This window comes from Vigna umbellata, chromosome 1, assembly GCF_029865625.1.
Source record: "Vigna umbellata cultivar VRB3 chromosome 1, Vumbellata_1.0, whole genome shotgun sequence".
NCBI classification, from domain to species: Eukaryota; Viridiplantae; Streptophyta; class Magnoliopsida; order Fabales; family Fabaceae; genus Vigna; species Vigna umbellata.
The window spans coordinates 50,282,349-50,304,539 of record NC_142165.1 but is presented as its reverse complement, the minus strand read 5'-3'; the positions used below and the strand labels follow the sequence as shown (position 1 = coordinate 50,304,539).

Below are 22,191 nucleotides of genomic sequence, written 5' to 3'. Positions count from 1 at the left end.
CATGTGTTCTTCTTTCTTTTGTTTTTCTAGGTGTTTACTATGTAAACCTGGGAAATGTAATCAACAGAATGGGGAAATTAAAGAATATTTCTTTGACTTCGGAATGCACTTTTAAAATGTGTATAAAAAATTGAAAAAAATGTAATTTCATTTTGTTTGATAGCCATGCTTGATAGATTTAAATTTGTGGTGAAATTCACATACAAGAGTATCTTGACAAAATATGCATATATATAAATGCATAAATGTTCATTTTGATTCAATTAATCAGAATAAAATTGATCATAATTCATTAAGGGGCACACATTATTTATACTCTTAATTGATTACCTATCTCATAAACGATTATACTATCCCACCCCTATTTTTTTATCATAAAAATAGTAATCCCTTGATTATATCATCATCATCATAGTAATAATAATAAAATATTTCTTTTACTTAAACATAAGAGAAAAAATAACTACAAAAAAAAATAACTAGAACAACATTTAATATTATTATTTAAAAGCATATTCATATATTAAACTTGATCATTCTTTAAACATAATTAAGGATAATAGAAATTATTTTTTTACTATATAGCATCACTGATACATATTAAATGAACTTAATCACCATCGAAAGCACATGAAACAAAGGCATGCATGGTATTCCATTTATTACTTTCACATTATTTTGTAGAAAAACACTTCACCGTCGCATAAAATCATAGAGAAGCGATGCTTGTCTCAAAGAAAACAAGCATTTGATTTGAGCTTCATAGATCAGAGAGAAGAAGAATCTAGTCTTGGAGTTTCTGAATTCTTCTTAGTTGGGTAAGATGCGAAAAAGTTCATCCCACATACTCCTAATGGATTACCCGTGTTTCTTTGGATCCAAATCTAACCATCCATTCCCCATGAATTTTTCGCTATCCAATAATCTACACCATCCACTGAACCATAACCCACAATTAAAACAAAGTGGTTTACCCCATAAGGATTTGAACAATTTCCTCCATCATATATGCCCTGCACAAACCAATCAATTTATAATAACATAAAATTATATAAATTTGACTTCCGGATACTAAGATATTGGTCTTATATTTACTTACATCACTGTAGAAATAAAAATCTTTTGAATCAATGGACACACTAATTGGTTGCTCAAGGGTGGAACACAACAATGCTTTCTCTGTCTCTGATTCTGTACTATCATTTGTCAGTATTAGAGTTTCAAACCCGTCAATCGTAACCGGTTCTTGTATCTAATTCCAGAAAAAAGGTTCACAAAACAAAGGGATGCAGGAGAAGTTATTTATCAAAAGCTTGTAGAAGAAAGAGAGAATGGACTATGGAATCACATATTAATTCACAGACCTTATTGGCTTTGCAGGTACCTTCTTTGGCTTTGTAAGGATAATCATCTTCAGTGGCAATCCCACCATTATCTTTTACCCATTGGAATGACTGAAAGTTCCATTCGTTGTAACAACCTTTACTAGCATCGACACAATCTACGAGTTCTTGCTCGGAAAGGCTAACAAGGTTTCCTGTTGTTATTGCATGTATTGCTTCTATGGCTCCCGTGGCAGAAAATGTTCAACCACTTCCTACGGTTTCACTCTCCACAAGTAATTTTCGAAGAAAAATAGGACAAGAATAATTTTAATGTTACTAAGTAATAACTGCTAATATGAGCTGAAGATTAAGCACATACCACACTGCCCTTGGTACTTTACTTCTGTGATGACACCTTTTTTGCTCCAATCCCAGGATTCAGGTGCGTGGTCACAAGAATGCTGTTCCTCCTTCATTTTCTTGTTGACCATGTTGATGGACTGTGACACATCCTTCGGATCTTGCAAGTACTTTTCGCTGAACTCTTCAGGACTAATGTCAGCAAACTTGTTCAACCCCAAACGATGGGCATTCATGTCCCTGATATAGTTCAAGTTATTCTTGAAAATCTCGAGTCTTCTTTCCTCTTCTTGGTTGTTCCTATAGAGGCGTCCATGCTCCTTCTTCCATAGTTGGAATAGTGAAGACACCTGTTCCTGTGTGGTGTACTTGGCTAGGTCAAGGTCCAATATGGAACGATCACTTGAGATCGATGAACCAGGAGAGAGACCCAAGAGGGAGAAAAGAACATACACACAAAGCCTTGTTCTTTTGAGTGGATTTGAGAAAGTGGATTTAAGGGAATTTAAAAAGATTTAAAGATAAATTTTTTGTCGTTTATTTGAGTGAATTTGGAAGTAAATGAGAATGAATTTGGAAATAAATTTTTTTAATTTGTCATGTCAATACAATTCTATACTAATTCTCACAAATTTTATTTCCAAATTCAATTTCATTTACCTCCAAATTTACTCAAATAAACGATAAAAAAATTTATCTTCAAATCCTCTCAAATTCCCTCAAATCCACTCCCTCAACTCCACTCTTGGATAAATTTTTTTGTGTTGATTAAGGTTGTCTCTTCACTTGAGTACCATCGCGTATATATAGTAATTAGTGAGCTATTAATGACTGAAAGTTCCCACTTGGTTGATTACTTTTGTCTTTGATTTAAACTGTTGTGTTCTTTTGATTGTTGTGGGTTATATTCTCTTTTTCTTTCTTCAAAATTTGTCTCTTTTTAAGTTTTGTTCTCTGATACCAAATTAATTTCCATTAACCGGAGGTAGATGACAAAGACCAGATAATCTTTAATTATTTTGGATTATAATTTGGATACTATTCTCTTTTGTTATTTAAAAAATCATCTCTTCCTCTATTTTGCTTACTCACAATCTGTTTCCATTATAAAATAATCAACTTGCATATGCCCTTCTAGAAAAATTCTATTGACAAATATGTATTCAATCTGATTTCCTCATTTATGCTTGAATCATGATGTTAAACGCGAAGTAGGACATTTTTCAAATTATGGCGTAACGATGAAATACTTTTGTTCATGATGGCAAAAAAGACTGCTTGGAAGGGTAAGAAAAAGTATAGTGCAATAACGGATATATATTTTGTTTGAGCACATATGAAAAATCAGAAAACCATGGAATATTGCAAGCCAGACACCTAAATGGTCCATATCGACAACGATAATGATGCGTATAATAGTGGCCGTTCGTTTTTAATCTGCACTGTTAACACAATTGTTGTGTAGTGAAAGCAGTTTTATTCTCCGTACACGTTGAATCCTTCAAAAGCAGCACATCACCCTCATCAGCCTAACGTGTTGTTATCATAACCTTACACATGTGCTATAAAATTTATTATATTTTATACTCTATATGTACAAAAGTATCTCTGTCGTTTAACCGTATAATATCCCGAAAACATATACTTTTCAAGGTTTTGTGGGAAATCTGCCTCAAAATTACACTAATGGACAAAAATTTTAAAATAATTATATGTTGATTGGGCCCGTTTAAATTATTTTATTTTAATAAAAAACCGGAAATGGTTCGAGGGTTTAGTTTTTTAATGATTCCAAAAATATACTTATTTAACTTTTTTAGATGGTCTTTTTTCATTTCGGTTCATTATTCTCTTTTCATTTTTTTTTCATTTTTCTTTTTACTATCGTTTCCAAAACTCTTGGTATTCTTGAACTTTGCCTCTTCTTCTTTTTTCTCTCCTGACTCCTCATTTCTTTTGCTTTCAACGAACCAAAATTTTTTCTTTTATTTTCAAAGTTTTGAGTTTTTTGGTTTCATTCTGTTGATGATATTGCGCGGAATGAAATCCTTCAGTGATGTTAGTGGTTCGAGCAAGGTAAATTGGTTTTTCTCTTTTTTTATTTGCATTTTCGGTTTGCCTTTTCGTTTGCGTTGTTGTGTTTTTGTTTTGGGTTTTTTCCTTTTCTTATTTAGTTTTCTTTGATGCAGTTGTGTGTTCGTCACTCTTTTAAATGTTTGTACTTTGATTGAAAGATTGATTGAGGAGCATAAGTCACTTATTGAGAAGACGTCATTTCGATGGTTTTTAGATTTGAATGATAATGTTAAGCTTGGTAGGAATATTTTGAATGAATTATTGGTTAGATGGGTTGATTCGAGTGGTGGGTTTTTATTTGGAGATAGAGTTGTCAAATTCAACGAAAACGACTTTTGTTTAGGATTAGGGTTGTTGCTTTTGAGGCAAAATTGGCTAAAGAGAAGAATAAACATAGGAATAAAGATAATGGTGGACACAATACGCCTCGTGAAGAATCTCACATGAACACTGCCTTTGTAAGCTCGAGAGGCATTTATACCAACCAACCCACTATGCAGAGGTTTGTAAGGGTTGGATCACGAAAGCATTAAAAGAGCAAAGCGCTTAGAACTTCGTACACTAGAAATAGGGCGAAACATGAGTGATTTGTGTATTCAGTTGTTATAAAAAGTAATACAACATTGTACACAAATGAACAAATAAATGTATTGTATCCAATTTTGTTAACGTTAAAAAAAGATGCATATTTACTTCCCTTTATTATTGTTAATGTTAATTGAAGTGTTATTCCCTTCATTATTGTTATTGTCAAATGAGTTATTGTTTGAAATGTCAATAAACAAAGTGGCCAATGTGATTGAGTATCATCTATCAATAATGATATGACCAATTTTTATTACATTTCACGCATGCCTAACCTATTTTAACTCTTGTAATAAATTACAATGACCTTGTAAACGATTAGACGTAGAGGTTTTGTACAGAAACTTATACTACAGTACCCAGTTGTGAGAACGTCACTCCCCAAAGATAATTTACGTTTTTTTTTCATATTTCTTCAATGGATGAGACTTCTTTTTAGTGTTTAAGTATGAGTAGAGCTTGAAAACTGAGGTTTGAGCCGCCCATGGTGGATGAAAGACCTAATGTTGGTGTGATGACCAAGTTAGGTGAAGTCTTGAGATAAGTGTAGGTCATACAGTCCCTTGTAATCGATTACAAGGGCCCTATAAACGACTACACGAAAAAAAATTTGGTTTTGTATAAAAACTTGTACTAGAGTATCCAGTTGTGACAACGTCTCTCCCCAAAGGCAATGTACGTAATTTTTTCATATTTCTTCAATGGATGAGACTTTTTTTTAGTGTTTAAGTGTGAGTAGAGCTTGAAAACTGAGGTTTGGGTAGTCCATGGTGGAGGAAAGACCCAATGTTGGTGTGATGACCAAGTTAGGTGAAGTTCTGAGACAAGTGTAGGCCATATAGTCCCTTGTAATCGATTACAAGGGCCTTGTAAACGATTACACACAAAAAAATTACACAAAAGAATAGAGATAATAATTATAATAAAAACAGAAAATTATACACAAAAGTAATAAACATATAAGACCGGGTATCGTTTCCCAAGAGACTCGTGTCAAACCAACATTTTCCTTTTGTCTTTGATTTGAACTATTGTGTTCTTTTGATTATTATGGGTTATATTATCTTTTTCTTTCTTCAAAATTTGTCTCTTTCTTTAAGATTTGTTCTCTGATACCAAATTAATTTCCATTAATTGCAGGTAGATGACAAATAGCAGATAATCTTTAATTATTTTGAATTATAATTCGGATACTATTCTCTTTCATTATTTAAAAAATTATCTCTTCCTCTATTTTGTTTACTCACAATCTGTATCCATTATAAAATAATGGTTTAAAGTTTCGATAGGTCCCTATTTTTGTCAAGAATCTCAAATAGGTCCCCTACTTGTTCGGTGTCTCAATTGAGTCCTTATTTTGTGAAAATTGTGACAATTAGACCCTTGCTGTTAAATTGAACCTAACGGCGTTAATGGAAGGTTGATGTGGCATGGTGATGTATGTTTTAAATCACTTTCAGAGTACCCTATTTAGAGAATTTATTCTTTCCTTTTTTGAGGTTCGTTTTCATAAATGGACCCAGCTTTGAGGGGCCATTTCTCTTTTGGTTAGTCTGCTGCAAGTTTCTCACTTAGGGGAGGACTTTCTTCTTCCTATTCCTTTTCGTTCAGCTCGCGACGCAGGGAGAAATTTCTCCTTTCTTCTTCTTTGGGGCTGGGTTTCACGGGAAGGAGGCAAGCTCTAACGGCAACGGCGTTGCGTTGGCGCTACGATGACGTGACGATGGTGCGTTCTCCCTTCTCATTTCGCAGTGAGTGTTGTAGCGGCGAGATTGATTTTCCGGTGACGTCGAGACAAGGGTTTTGATTTGGGTTTTTTGAATCTTCTCTACTGATTTTTGATTATGTGATTTGGGCTAGGGTTTTAATTTAGGTTTCTCTGTGCTTGTAATTTGATATTGCATTTGGGGGTAGGTTTTCAAATTGAGATTTGGGTTTTTGATTCGCATTTTGGGTTCTATTTATCGCGGTTTCGGGTTCTCAGTGGTGATTGATGGTGGTGGCGTCAATGGGGATGTTGGTGGGTGCAACCATGGGTCATTGTGATTGGGGATGGCAGCGACACATCTGAAGAAGAAAAGAAAAAAATGATCTTGTCTGAACCAACATCACAAGAAGCCGAGTGGAAGGTAGAAGCATCATTGAGAACAATCTCCAAGTCACTAGAAACATCTTTTTAACCAGTAAGGATGTTAACTCAGCCTACAGAAATCGTGATGCATACTTTGCGATTGTATCAATGTTAGTTGTGAATTAACCCTAATTTTTCAAATTGAATCTCTAATCTGTGCAATTGATTCCAAATTTCCATGAACCCCTACAATTTCAAAACGAAGTTTTCCCAATCCCAATCCCTAATTCGAACAATTTAAATCCGTAATTCATTCCCAATATTTCATTCATTCTTTCCAATTTCTTTTTTTAAAAAGAAAATAGAATATCCACATCAGAATCACATACATCAAGTGATACAGTCCACCTCAATTAAAACATAGTCCACAGTGTCACGTCAACCATAAACTAACGTCGTAGCTACATAATTCATACAATCCGGATAAGTCAAGTCAATGGTCGGTCATTGCATGTATATTTCTGTCGGTTATTGTCTGAAATTGTATGTGTGATGATTGTATGTTATACGTGAATCTGTTAGGTTTTTATGATTAATTAAATTACATAAGATTACCCTACTCTTATGTCTTGTTTATGTTGTTCGTTCGGTCATCCTTCCTGTTGCAATGATCATCGTGTGGATGTGAGAAGAAGGGGGCGAGTGTTCGCTGAAGGAAGCACTGGAGGGTGAAATTCATGAAGTCTAGTTGTAGGATCGTTCGGTCAGTAGTATTAGTATTACATTTTGTATAATCGTTCGGTATGTAATTTCCCTTGTGCCACCGTTTGGTTTAAGCGTAGTTTTGGAACCGTTCGGCTTGTTCTTCTAATTTGTACCATACTTTATTAGTTATTGTAAAGTTCAAAATGTTCGACATTTTTAGTTTATCTAGAACTCCTATTGTAAATCTGATAATTGTCCTATCATATTATTATATGTTGACTCCTTCATATAGTTTTAAGCTATATTTTGTGGGATGTTACAGGGTGAATAGGAGAACTCATAAGTAGCTTCATTGCACAGTGAAGAAGAAGAAAAGGATACAAAAATTAAGTTTAGATAACAAAAAACCCATAAGATTAATTATGATATTTCACAAATTTGATGGGGCGTGGGTTGAAATTTGAGAGGTGCAGGAAGTAATTTCCATTGGTTAATAATGTTAGAAAAGAAGTTAGAGAAATGGGCTGGGCCTTAGAAATTGGACCATACCACAATGATAGGTTGTTTCTTTCTGCCTCCCATAAAAACCATAACCCTCCGACTACTCTTCGATAAACTTATAATTAAAAACAAGTTATTCCTACACTTTGTTTTTTTTTTTAATGAATTTCAGATTTGGAAAGAAATATATATTTTAGAATATATTTAAAAAATACAAAATGTGTATTTTTTAAATATAAAAATATCTTTTAAATTGTAATTGATTCTAAAATGCACAATTCTTTCTCTCCCATACTTCTTTTTCTCCTATAAAAGTATAATTTCATCACACTTATTAACAGTACAGATTACATGAAGAAAAAGGGAGATGCCGCCAGAAAAAACACAATCCTAAGTATCTCATAATTCAGGTACGTGTCTTCTTTTAATTCGAGAATATGCCATACGAGAATGAGTGAGCTGTGGTGGCAATTATATTTTTCAATATTAATATTTTCTTATGTATTTTCCGTAAAGACGAATAAAATATAAGTAATAGTAGTAGTGATTTTTAAAATATAACATTAGATTATTTTATTATTAAAAATATTATATTTTTTATAATTCTTTAATATAACTTTTAATTTTTCTCATTTGTATATTTTTATTGAATCAATTCTATTTTACTTTTTAATATTTTTTTCATTATTGAGATAATTTGAGTGTTAAGTTTTTAAATAATAATTTACCCTATTAAATTTTAAAACAATATATTATATTTATATGATTACATTTATTTTAAAATTTTATATATATATATATATATATATATATATATATATATATATATATACCGTGTAGGAGACAAATAAAAATACTAACAACTTTTTTTTGTAATTGTACAATTATTTCTACCATGTTTGAATTTAGTAATTAAAGCATTAATGTGGTCTTCTATACTTATATATGAATGTGAATTATTATTTTTTTTGTGTCCACGTTTACTTTTAAGTTTATCTTTTAAATATTTTCTTTTAAATTCAAATAATTATTTTATTAATTTTACCCTTTTTTAAATTTAATTATTTTTTTAATTCAACAGTTTTTAAATTTAACTATTTTTTAATTATAAAACTAACTATAAGATAAATAAAAATATTTATAATAAAGTAATAAATATTATTTATATTTAATTTCATTATGATAATAATAACAACAATAATAATAATTTTACTTTTTATATCATAATAAAATAACACTTATATTTTCACTAATATATATATATATATATATATATATATATATATATATATATATATATATATATATATATATATATATATATATATATATAAACGCTTGTTTTAGGTGGTATATTTTAGCAATGTGTACTTAATAGACAAAAATACCCTTATATATCATGGATTCTAAGTTTTAAGGTTAAGGGTATTTTAATAATTTTTATTCTCAAAACTTAAAAAAAATAAAAGAAACTCCAAATCCTTGCTCACCTCCATTATTCTCTCAACCCTTTCTCTTTCATCTCTCTCACTCCAACATTTTCTCTATCATTCCTATTGTAGCCCCAACTAAAAAAAATCAGAAACACTGACAGTTAAACAATTTGTTGCCTTTGTAAAGAGTTGAGTCATTGACATATTCACCTTCAGGCAAAGGTTCATTCAAGATCTCTTCAATTTCACCATCTTCACTAACCTCTCTAAAAATTGAAGAGATCTTGAATGAACCTTTGTCTGAAGGTGAATATGTCAATCACTCAACTCTTTACAAAGACAAGAAAAGGTTGGAGTGAAAGGGATGAAAGAAAAAGGGTTGAGAGGAACGAGAGAGGTGAGTAAGGGTTTGGGTGTTTTTTTTTTTTTTTAATTTTAAGAATAAAAATTATTAAAATACTCTTAACCTTAAAACTTGAAAAGACAAGCGTATACGTTAACAAATCCATATATATATATATATATATATATATATATATATATATATATATATATATATATATATGTATGTATATATGTATATATGTATGTATGTATGTATATATATATGTATGTATGTATATATATGTATGTATGTATATATATATATGTATGTATGTATATATATATGTATGTATGTATATATGTATGTATGTATATATATATGTATGTATATATATATATGTATGTATGTATATATATGTATGTATGTATATATATATGTATGTATATATATGTATGTATATATGTATATATATATATATATATATATATATATATATATGTATATATATATATAAGTTAATAACACTAAAATTATTATACGCACTTTATATTATAGCCATATTAAATTCATATGTATTTTTATTATTACTACTCATGATTAACTGAAAGAAGTAATTTTTTTTACACATTCCCGTCAGCGAATAGCGAATCAGAATCTTACTAATTATAATACCTCACCATTGATTTTTCTAACCCAATTAATCAGCATACTAATCGTTATTACTTGTTATTAGTTTTTTTATTATACTATTTTATTATACAAACAATTACTTTGCCAATATATAAAACAGTTTATTCAAAATATTTAATAGTCCTATGGACTATATATCCCAACAACCAGACAACAGATTTTTGAAAAATGATTAGGTTGGCTGTTGCGGTGTCGTTTAATCACAACTAGAAACACAAAGAAAGGACAACTAGTAAATCTAGGTTAACACTATTTTTATTATATAAATAAATATATAACTTTACTATCTATTTTATTTTGTTGATAAATATTTTAAAAATTAATTTTTTTAGTCATTTATTTTTTTAATTTTTTATATATCTTTATTTTACTATCACATGTATAACATCCCAAAATATAGCATTTAATTATATAATAGTCATCACATATTTAATAAGATAGATCAATTGTAGACAATATTATAAAGTGAAATTTATAGTCATCCAAAAATAACTATAAACTTAAATTTTATACACAACCGGGTTAACTAAAACTATTTACAAAGCTAATTTAAAGGAAACTAAACAACAACATCTCCTCCATCAAGTACATGTTCTAGGGGAACCTCATCTCCCTCTCCTTACACTCATAGGATGATCATAACAGAGAAGAGAACACAAAACATACAAACACAAACAAAAAGCAGAAGGGTAAGCTAGATTACAAAGCAAGTAATATATCATTTATATACATCACACTTAAATCAAATATGCAACATCCAACAATCCAAACATCTTAACATGCAAAGACCTAACTCGACTATCCGGACTTAGAATGAATGTCGAGCTTTAGCTAGTTGTGCACTTGTGGTGGCCTCTACTGTTTTGCAAAGCATTGCCAAGGGGGTTTACCCTACCACCCACTCAAGGTTAGTATGTTACTGCGTCATAGACCATATCGGAAGCACATAGACTAAGACCTCCTACTACTCTCACTACATGTGTCAATCTTCTCTACTTGAGAATGAAAGACCATTTGAGCGTTAGGATAACCCACAATGCTGAATTCCATGCTTTCATTTTAAAGATACTTGAAACCATACCGAAGAAGTCCTTCCGTGGAACCCATTTTACCAACCGTGAAATCATTTGAATCCATATGAAACCATATAGCTATAATGTTTCATTTTTACATTGCATATAAACATATATAACACTAATTATACTTCAAAGGACCATAAACAACCCAACAAGTCATAAAAAAATCACATGAAAACATTCTATATACATTAATACACAAGAATAGTCCAAGAAGAACCACTAAACAACACAAAACCCCTTCAAACTCATACTTAGGCAAGTAAAACAACTTTGAAACCCTCACCAACAGCTCTGGAAAGGTTCCAAGCCCCCAAAACGACTTAAAAAACGTCTAAAACTAATACCCGGAACCCCAAATTTGGTATTTCCAAAACCTGAAAAAGAAACTAAAACTGGTGCAGTAGCGCTCAGTGCTCAGAAGCTACCTGCCAGAGCCACTGGAATGGTGGCGCTCACGCCAGAAAGCTGGCGCTCAACGCTGGCACCCCTGGAATGGTGGCGCTCAACACTAGAAACTAACCCTTAATGCCATATCAGTTGATAACACACTGTTTTCATGGACTTTGATGCACTTGAGACTTGTTCTAAGGATCAAAAGGGTTTCTTACTCACTAGAATTCATATGAAAACACGTTTATAACTAAAACAAGGTATCTCTTTGATCATTAGATCCAAACTAGGTGCATTAAAACCCATATGACAACTCCAAAAGTACCCAAACTCAAATCTACACTTTCTAACCCAAATCTCTGCAAACTAAAGGTATGAACAAGTCTTAAATGACTCAACAATAGATCCTAAACTCACCAATTTACCCCAAACCCACTCCTTTGGAAGTTCACTACTTAATAACCCTTATTTAAACCCAAAATCATGCAAATCCACCCTCACAACTCTCTCTTGCATAATACTCCGGATTTTACTGGTTTGACAGTTCCCACAAGTTCAAAATAACATCAAAATAATTACCCAAACATCTATTTTACCTAACCAACCCCTTATTCAAAATTTCACCTATCAAACCTCAAAATTTCACTCTAAAATAAGCATTAGTTGCACTCAAATTCTTCCTCTCAACTTAACACCATGAATTTGACCATCTAATAATACTAACCAATCTCAACAAAATTACCAAACTATAGATTTTACATTATTTATTACAAAATTACCCATATCATCAATTTGAGCTACGATTTGTACTAAAATTTCATTATTTTTCACATCCATCATTATTTATATAATTTTTATCTCCACAACATATTAAGTTCATCATGCAATAACTCATAACAACAACCATACCTTCATAATTCTTCGAACACATCATAAATTTATAAGCATTCAACATTTTCCCCCAATTTAACATCATCAATTTCCATATAATCACATACACACAATTAACAGATTTCAAACATCTTACCATACCTATGAAAAGAAAATTAGCTTCTCTTATCTTAGGAGAATTAAAATAGCTCTAAAAACTCTCGTCCTAAGCTTCCACTACAAAGAATTTTAGGAAAAACCTAAAATTAACATAATGATGATCGGAATGAAATTTTGGGACTCAAAATTAATAAAGAATCAAAGAAGAAAATCAATTGATACATACGAGACATATTTGGTACGCATGATCGTAGATCAAAGATAGACCAAGAAAAAGGGTATAAACTTACTTGCTTTAAAGAGAGAATCAATCGGATGAAAGTAGAAAGTAGTTCACTATGATCCTCTAGGAACCTCTTGATCGTTAAACAAAAAAATCACTAAGAAAATGAAGATCATAATATCACTAAGTAAGAAAATGAAGAGAGAACGTAAAGAGAGTTTATATTTTTAATTTTCATAAATTTTTTATTTAAATTATAATAAATGATTTTTTAAAATAAAATAAGAAAGAAGAATATTATTCTATTAAATCATAGGAAAATTAATGTCATTTATTAAAAAAATACAGAAAAGACAAATGTCCATTTAAGTTTAAAGTTAAAGGAGATATGACTATCATTATATTAAAAAACATTTAAGTGTTTATTTCCAAAATTAGAAAAATAGGAAGATAAGTAAATGCATCTATTTTTATACTATTTATGCTATTTTTCGATCTTTTGTTATTTATTGTAAACTTAGATTAATAAGAAAATATCATTCAATACCTGAATTTGAAATATCCATTCCATTAACTGTGAACTTGAAATACCTTTCAAACAAATTTCAATATGTAAATGATTTGTTGTCCAATTTAAGACATTTGTTTAATTTAATTTAATTTTAGCTAATTTCACCTAATAAAACTAAATTTTACTTTTTTATTCATAAAAAGAGCTTAAGAAGTTTAAATAAAACTTAAAAAAAAGGAAAAAAACTGATTTAGATAAAATTTTGAAGAGTAAAACTAGAGCATATTTCCAGTGATAAAACTTGTATTATAATTATTTTTGAAGAAACTAAAATTGATTTTTTATAATTAATTACATTTTCCAGTGACATTACTTTATGTTTAAATAAGGAATAAAGTATATATGAAGGGATTAAAAAAAAAGTGTTTTATATATTTCAGGGTTGAGGGTTACTAAAATGATATTTCACCCTCTTTATAATTTGACCTACCTATCAGGTATCTGGAAAAAAAGCATCAGCTGGAACCGTGCTGTTCGTTGGCAGGGTCAATGATTAAGAAACTACGTCACACACTACCAAAAATATCAATTACTAAAATACATTTTAAAATAAAATTATTTATTTACTTTAATTTTCCTACACACAACACAAAATTACCATGAAATGCAAGGAATTTAATAATAGAGAGCAGAACAAAGACTTCAGAGTTTCAATGGAGGTCCATCACTAGAAAACACTTCCATTGTTTTGGCGATAGGATCAACGAACGCCATGGCAGAGCTCACTCCGAAGAAGGAAAATCCCAACCTTCTGCTGGGCCGGTTCGAGCTGGGAAAACTCCTGGGCCACGGAACCTTCGCCAAGGTCCACCATGCCAGGAACATCAAAACCGGGGAAGGAGTGGCCATCAAGATCATAAACAAGGAAAAAATCCTCAAGGGCGGTTTGGTGTCCCACATCAAGCGCGAGATCTCCATCCTCCGCCGCGTCCGCCACCCCAACATCGTCCAACTCTTCGAAGTCATGGCCACCAAAACCAAGATCTACTTCGTCATGGAGTTCGTGCGCGGCGGCGAGCTCTTCAACAAGGTCGCCAAGGGAAGGTTGAAGGAAGAGGTTGCCAGAAAGTACTTCCAGCAGCTGATTTCCGCGGTGGAGTTTTGTCATGCGCGCGGCGTGTTCCACAGGGACATCAAGCCCGAGAATTTGTTGCTGGATGAGGATGGGAACCTTAAAGTCTCCGACTTCGGACTCAGTGCTGTGTCGGATCAGATTAGGCAGGACGGGCTATTCCACACGTTTTGTGGGACACCTGCGTATGTTGCTCCTGAGGTTTTGGCGCGGAAAGGGTACGATGGTGCCAAGGTTGATATCTGGTCTTGTGGGGTTGTTTTGTTCGTTTTGATGGCGGGGTATTTGCCTTTCCATGACCGTAATGTTATGGCCATGTATAAGAAGATTTACAGGGGTGAGTTTCGGTGTCCCAGGTGGTTCTCTCCTGAACTTACTAGACTTCTCTGTGGGCTTCTTGATACCAACCCTCAGACCAGGATTTCTATTCCTGAAATCATGGAAAATCGGTGGTTCAAGAAGGGTTTCAAGCAGATAAAGTTCTATGTGGAGGATGATAGAGTTTGTAGTTTTGATGATAAGTTGCAGTTGCAGCCCCATGATGGTGGTGGGGATGATGATTTTGCAACATCGGATTCTGAGGTTGAAATTAGGAGGAAGAATAGTCATAATGCTTCCTTGCCAAGGCCTGCTAGTTTGAATGCATTTGACATCATATCGTTTTCTCAGGGATTTGATCTCTCGGGATTGTTTGAGGAAAAGGGGGATGAGGCCAGGTTTGTTTCTTCTGCTCCAGTGTCTAAGATTATATCCAAATTGGAGGAGGTTGCTCAGTTGGTTAGCTTCACGGTGAGGAAGAAAGATTGCAGGGTGAGCTTGGAGGGCTCTAGAGAAGGCGTGAAGGGTCCTTTGACCATTGCAGCTGAGATTTTTGAGTTGACACCTTCCTTGGTGGTTGTGGAGGTGAAGAAAAAGGGAGGGGATAAGGCAGAGTATGACAGGTTTTGTAACTCTGAATTGAGACCCGCGTTGGAGAATTTGGTTAAGGAGGAATCTGCTTCTTCGTCTTACCAATCTACACACATTGATTCTGAACTGCATCAACGAACACTCTCTGACTCTGCCCTTAACATTCATTCAGATAGTGAAAGTTTGTATCGACAAGACTTGCCTGAAGTAGAAAAAACTAGTATCCGAAAACATGGTGAATCAATATTTGAAATCTCATAAAAAAAGATACTAACATATAGTATCTGACTGTCTTTGGGAAGAGATCGTTTTTTAAGATTGAAACATGAGAGAAAAAAAATGCATGTTTGTATTAGCTAAGGTATCTAGAAGAATGACAGATGATAATAGGATACTACTTTTTTCTTGTAATTTTAGATTGTGTGCATGTTTTATTTTTCTTCTTTTGCCAAAAGAATTGTCCATCTTCTTTTAGGTTTGCTCCTTGACTGGAGTATGTCCAAATGTTGTATTGCAAAGCTAATTTGATTTACACACAGTGAATAAAGAAATGTATATGTTCACATGTCTTGCTACATTACTGTGTAATTTGTATGAACTTGTTTTAGTTCTTTATTGCGAGCAATGAGAAAATAAGAATGCATATTTCTTGTGAACCCCCGAGGTGTTGCACTGGATTTGAGTATCCAGTTTTTCAAATTAGCAGGCCTTATTTATTATCAGCTTAATTCGGAATTGAAAACTGGGGGAAGCCATTCCAAGAGAATAAGATTCTGAGCACAAAACAGAATGTCACAACAGGTCAATAACAATACAGATACCCTGTGTTTTTTGGCGTCTGGTGACATTGAACATACGAGAGAATGATTGTGTCAACATGTTTGGGAAAGTGGGTTTTGTTGAACTAAATACATGAAACTTAATCAGGCTGAGATTTCAGAGATCCTTTCTCCCACACTTTACAGATGTAGAGGGAAATGAAAGCATACTAAAATTGATTGTTCAGCAACTACATGTTGATATTACATTTTAAGCAAGTGGGGTTGAATATGCTATGGATATCCACTCAAATCTGAAAGCATTTGACATCATTGATAAACTGATAAATGCTCTGAAAAACCTATGTACAAAAATAAGCTTGTTAATTTCACACCGGCCCTACACATACACAAGTGGTGCCTATTATTTGAACCAAAATGCTTCAGCAAAACAGACACCATAAGTTGTTTGTAGCGTGGTCCCACACACATAGAAGTGATGCCTAAGAAACAGGCGTATCCACTGAACATAGGATTAAAAAGTTGTAACAAAAACCCGTGGTTTTATATTCATTTTGAGTTGAACTTGGTTATTTACATCGTGGATCGACTTTTTAGGTGTAAATTGACTTGTTAGAAAATGTACAGTTCCGTAATATGAAGTAGGTGTCAACATATCATTTGGTACTTTATGCTGATGCAATGAATAGGCGGTTATCTACTTGTATTTTAACAAGTATAACTCATCCTTCACTCATTTCAAACCTTGTTCCTTTCTGTGGTTCAGAACAAATGGAAAACAGTGCTTCTGAATAATTCAAATTGGAGGGACCCTGCTACCTAATGGTAACAACTGTCGGGGACTATTTTCATGTTCAAACACTTTTTGTTGTCTCTTTTTCTGCTCTGGCTTGTCTTCTTCTTCTTCTTTATATATATATATATATATATATATAATTAAAACCAACCTGTGAAGTGGAAGGCTGAAAAAAATATGCTTAATTTGGGAATTTTATTTATTTCCCTCTGGGAATCATCTCAAACATAAAATTTTCCCTTATTGGTGGGGATTTGAATAAAGAAAAATTTATGCCTAAACTGTATAAATGATTTTTATTTTTTATCTTTTATGTTTTTATTCCATTTGTCTTTATAAATGTTCAAATATTTTGCTTTTAAAAAGTGATTCGCAAGTTGACATTTAAAATTAATTATTTATCTCATACTTCATTTTTTCTTCACCACTCACTTTCTTCTTCCTTCTTCCGCCATATCACATCATTAGAAAAAATAATCTATTTTCTTTACTAGGATATTCTATATTACTTATATTACCGTAGAAAACGAAATTTTTTTTATATAGATTATCAACCACATAAAATATGGATATTGTCGACATCCTCGTTCCGATAAGTAAATAAATAAAAATAAAAATAAGAGAACAATAATTAATGGTGGGTAAAAAAGATAAAATAATAACTATAATACCATACACAATATTTTTTTTCAAATGTTAGTTTAATATGGTAATAATTTGAATCAATATTATGCTAATAATTATAAACAATAATTAAAATAGTATATAAGAGGAAAATATGATTTTAAAAATGAACAAATTTTCTTACAATAATTATAATCAATATCTTGAATATTATTTGATTTTTTCTTGGAACTAAGACATTTTCTTTCCCTATTTTGTTTGTGGGTTCTGAAAGTAAAGCACGGAAAGCTAAGAATGTATGTCACCTTTACACCATTCTTTTTCTTTTTTTGTTGTAAAGTTTTTCCTATTATTTTTCTTACACACAAATAATGTTTTTTAAAAAAATCATAAATTTTTTTATAAGTATGTGTTGTCCTATGGCCGATTTCTTTCTTTTTTTCCCACCATTCCTAAATAAAAAAAATACAAGATCTTTAAAACCAAACAAATGTCAATCTTGTTAAACCAAATCTTTGTCGGGTTCATTTTTCAAAAATCTAAAATCAATCCATAATGATTTTCAAATAAACTCACAAACCTTCTCTACATAAAGAACTATGTGATCCCTCATTGTCCATCATAAATGGATATACGTAGGACCAAGGTCAATCCTTGTCGGGTTCATAAAACAAAATAAATATTTTTGTTTCTTAATAGTTTCTTTATTTTTTTGAAGGAAAAATTAAACATTTATTGGCGACTCCAAAATCTTTTTCTCAAATTCGTTTGTTTGATTTCTAAAACGAAAGTAATGCATTTCATGTTTGATTTAAACATAGTATGGAACGACATTTTTTTTTAAATTGGATGTTAACCAAAATCAATATAAAAAGTGGATGTACCACATTCTTTGATAGAGCACGGTATATCATTTTTGTATCAGTCAAAATCTAATGTGAAAAATACATTTTTCTTAGTAAGGATGGTTTAGTTTATCTTATATCACACTTGTGTAATTGTAAAAAAATTAAATATAGCTACACAGGATATCAAATATATATTATTCTCAATCAAATCAATTCAAAAAATTCTCTTAAATCAATTCTAAAGAAACAGGTGTGATGAAATAATAAGTCAAGAAGAAGGTTTGACTATGATAATTGTTCTAAAATCATGTAATTGAATAATAAGAAAGACAACCAAAATTCACTCTCTAATTATAAACTAAATACTCATAATTGTAAAGGAAATTGGTCAATCTGAAAAATAGAAATAAAAACTTGTAAAAAATGGTATTTTTTTTTAAGTTTGATTCCAATCTAATCCCCTTTATGAATTGGACATATATAAACTTTTTATAATATACATAAAATATGTTTTGGTAGCTTAAGTATTATATAAAATTGAAAATAATTCCTAATCAAAATTTTGATACTGTTTAGTTTTTATATACTTTTAAAAGTATTGATTTTGGTTTTTATTTTTCAACTATAACAAATATATATATATATATATATATATATATATATATATATATATATATATATATATAAATTTTGTTTGTGCATAATTTAATGTTTTGTATATGAATCTTTTTGTTATTTTTGTAATCTTGTTGAAGAACAACTTATGTAAATTCAAAATTCTCACATTGGTTAAACTTTTTTTTTCACATTCAATAATAACGTTTACATTAATATTATTGTTCTCTCTAATGAATTTCATATGTTCTTTCCATAATTATAAACTTATATTATTAAAGGATCCTAAAGATCTTGAGAATACTTAAAAGTGATTCTCATAAATGTGACTTTACCTCATAACTATCTATCCTTTTCAAAATTCCCTCCTTTAAAAAACTTTATAAAGTGTGAATATTTTTCATTCACTTTATTATCATTTTCTCAAAAAAAAGAAAAGAGAATACATATTAAATTGTAGTAAAATTTATGGTCTATTTACATGAACAATTTATTCAAAAACTTATTTGCCCCAATTTTAGAGACTAAATTAGGTATTTAACAATAAAACAATCTTATCTTCTATATTTGATGTGATTTTAAAAATGAACTTTTCACTTCAATAAAAACATGAAAGATATAATTCAAAGATAAGATGGAGAATATAAATGTTGTAAAAATATAGTAAAAAATAAAACATATAACAAATGTTGTAAATAATGCTATAAGTTAACTAGATGTATATCTAATTTGTTTAGATAAAAGATTAAGTCTTAAGATAGAATGAGGAAAGGTTGACATCTAAACACTCATTGAATTTCCTTAAGAAAGGGAATCAAATATCATATTCCTTCTTACCTTGGTTAGCTCATGGCCAAAGGCCTATATAAAGTAACTCAAGTGAATCTTGTAAATATTTTGGTTAGAATTCAATAAATGAGTGTTTGAATTTGAAAAAGAATGTGAATTTTTCTTTCTTTAAAGAGTTTTTTGTCCTAACATAAGGTTTAAGTGACGACTCTCCCTCTTGTATTCTCTTGGTGGTACTCCTTAACTTATCCAAGCAGGAGCTAGGACTTTCTTAATCTTTTAATGGTTCTCATTAGTTTATTTGAGGAGATCAAATTCATCTCCTTTATTTGGCTTAAGGAGGAAACCACAAATTAGGATAAGATTTTAATTTCTTTTCTTATTCAATTACTTTTCCATTTTTGTTCTTTTCTTCCTTTTAAAAATAACATATCATAGTAATCTCCAACCTATGCCACTATCATACACCAAATTCTTCAAGAAAGCAAACTATGAAACTAAACACATTTCAATTTGTCTTTTCTCCTTTAGACCACCAAATCATCATCATAAATTCAAGTAACATACACCGTTCATTACACGACAAACCTCAACTAAAGAACCATTAAAGAATCCAATCTTCAACCTTATAAACTTTAATCTATCTTAACCATAACTTTTATAAATCTTTATCAACTCAACTCCAAAATCATCCAAGATTTGTCCTAAACTTTATCTAACCTTTTATCCACCCTTACTCTTCCATAAGCACACAAATTACAACTTCCCTTGTCCAAGAATCACCTACACCAACTCAAACTAGGTGATTGTTCTTTTTTCTTTCATATCTTTGTATCTTGAATTGTGAAACTTACTAATGATAACCCCTTATCGAGGATTTTCCTAGCCAAGTCACATCAACACATCAACCATTCACATCATTTTCCTTCTCCTCAACACACTCGACAAAACTAAAGTCCACAAACAATAATCTCAAATCACAAAATAAAACATAATCATAACTCCTTACGACTATTAAGTACAAAAGGAAAAGTCAAACATATCTCCATGAATTACATGAAAAACTCAACAATTATAACAAAATCATGAATATAAGTAAAAAAAACAACACAAGGAACATGTAAAGGGGATAAAATATTAATGTTTGACATAAAAGTACAATTTCATAACATAAATTCCCAAAGGATTTTTTTCACACTTATGTTTGGAAAAGAAAATGAGTATTTTTCTCACATCAAATAATAACATTGGAATCCTTATGAAATAAGACCAAGTTCTCTAGAGATAGAATTTGATGATTATTCTCTTATTAGAAAAATCAGATGCAAACAAAAACTATTACTAGATGAGGTATGAACTGAAGAGGATTAATTTAAATCACCAGAGAAAGAAACATATGCCACAAATCAAAGAAAACCCTAAATTTGAATGGGATGAGATTTTCTAATTTCTAGAGTTTTCAGAAGAGGATAGGGGGATGGAAAAGGGAATTCAAACGAGGTTCAAGAGACGAGAGAATTAGGAATTGTGGGAGAAGATAACTTAACTATGACGGACAAAGCTCAGGCGACAATGGTGGGACAAGGAATGAAGGCCCAAGCGAACGACAAAGACTCAACAATGGCCACTGAAGTGAAGAAGAGGTGAATTGAAGAAGAATGTCTAGTGAACAGAAGAAGCATAACGAAAATAGATGAGTGCGATCTAAAAAGGAGAAAATTAGGGAATGAGAAACCTACTAATATTTCAACTCCTACCGACAGTTTCCTTCATAAATCGCCAAAATTTCTTCAAAAAAAATTTCGAACTTAACTGCGATTTTAATAAAATCGCTGAACATTTACGAAGGTTTCCGAAATTGTCATAAATAAACCTCTCATATTACATTATTTTTGTAGTGTAAGTTTTGAAAATAAAGTTTATTATATAAGTTAACTTTTTTTAGTATTCGAAAATAAAATTTATTAATATAAATAGTATGATATCATATCAATTAGGATTGCTTTTAATTTTTTCATAATAGGTATGAATTTTTTATATTTAGAATTGCCTAACTTATTTTGGAAGAACACTAGTGTACAAAAGGTCTTTAACATCACCCTTTAGACGTTTGACCACCAAATATCTAATGTAAAAAATGACCGGTGGCATTGTTGTAATTAAAATCACTATTTAAACATCGGCGGGAGGAAGGGGGTCCTCGACATCTAAAGAATAATACACGTCAGCCCCTACAATTGGATGCCAAAAATAGACGAATGAATAAAAAATATTAATATTTTAATTGGCTTTAGACGTCCGGGTTCAGGGTGTCCAACGTCTAAAACCTATTTAAAAGTCGGGGCCAACCATTGGACGCCAATGAGGTAGTCAGAATTCCAAAACTTACCATTTAGACGTCGATCCCGCCACACAGACGTTTAAAGTCTTATTTA

General features: G+C 31.2%; 2 pseudogenes across 1 annotated transcript; one reads left to right on the top strand and one right to left on the bottom strand.

Annotated features, from left to right (window-relative positions):
• Window positions 1-644: 644 nt before the first annotated feature.
• Window positions 645-2,128, bottom strand: LOC124838411 (P34 probable thiol protease-like; annotated as a pseudogene). The gene is made up of 4 exons (XR_015785573.1): window positions 1,705-2,128; window positions 1,365-1,597; window positions 1,100-1,252; window positions 645-1,013 (listed from the first exon to the last, which is right to left on the bottom strand). The product of XR_015785573.1 is annotated as a P34 probable thiol protease-like (transcript).
• Window positions 2,129-13,934: 11,806 nt separating this feature from the next.
• On the top strand, window positions 13,935-15,880 carry LOC124838410 (CBL-interacting serine/threonine-protein kinase 12 pseudogene; annotated as a pseudogene).
• Window positions 15,881-22,191: the final 6,311 nt, after the last annotated feature.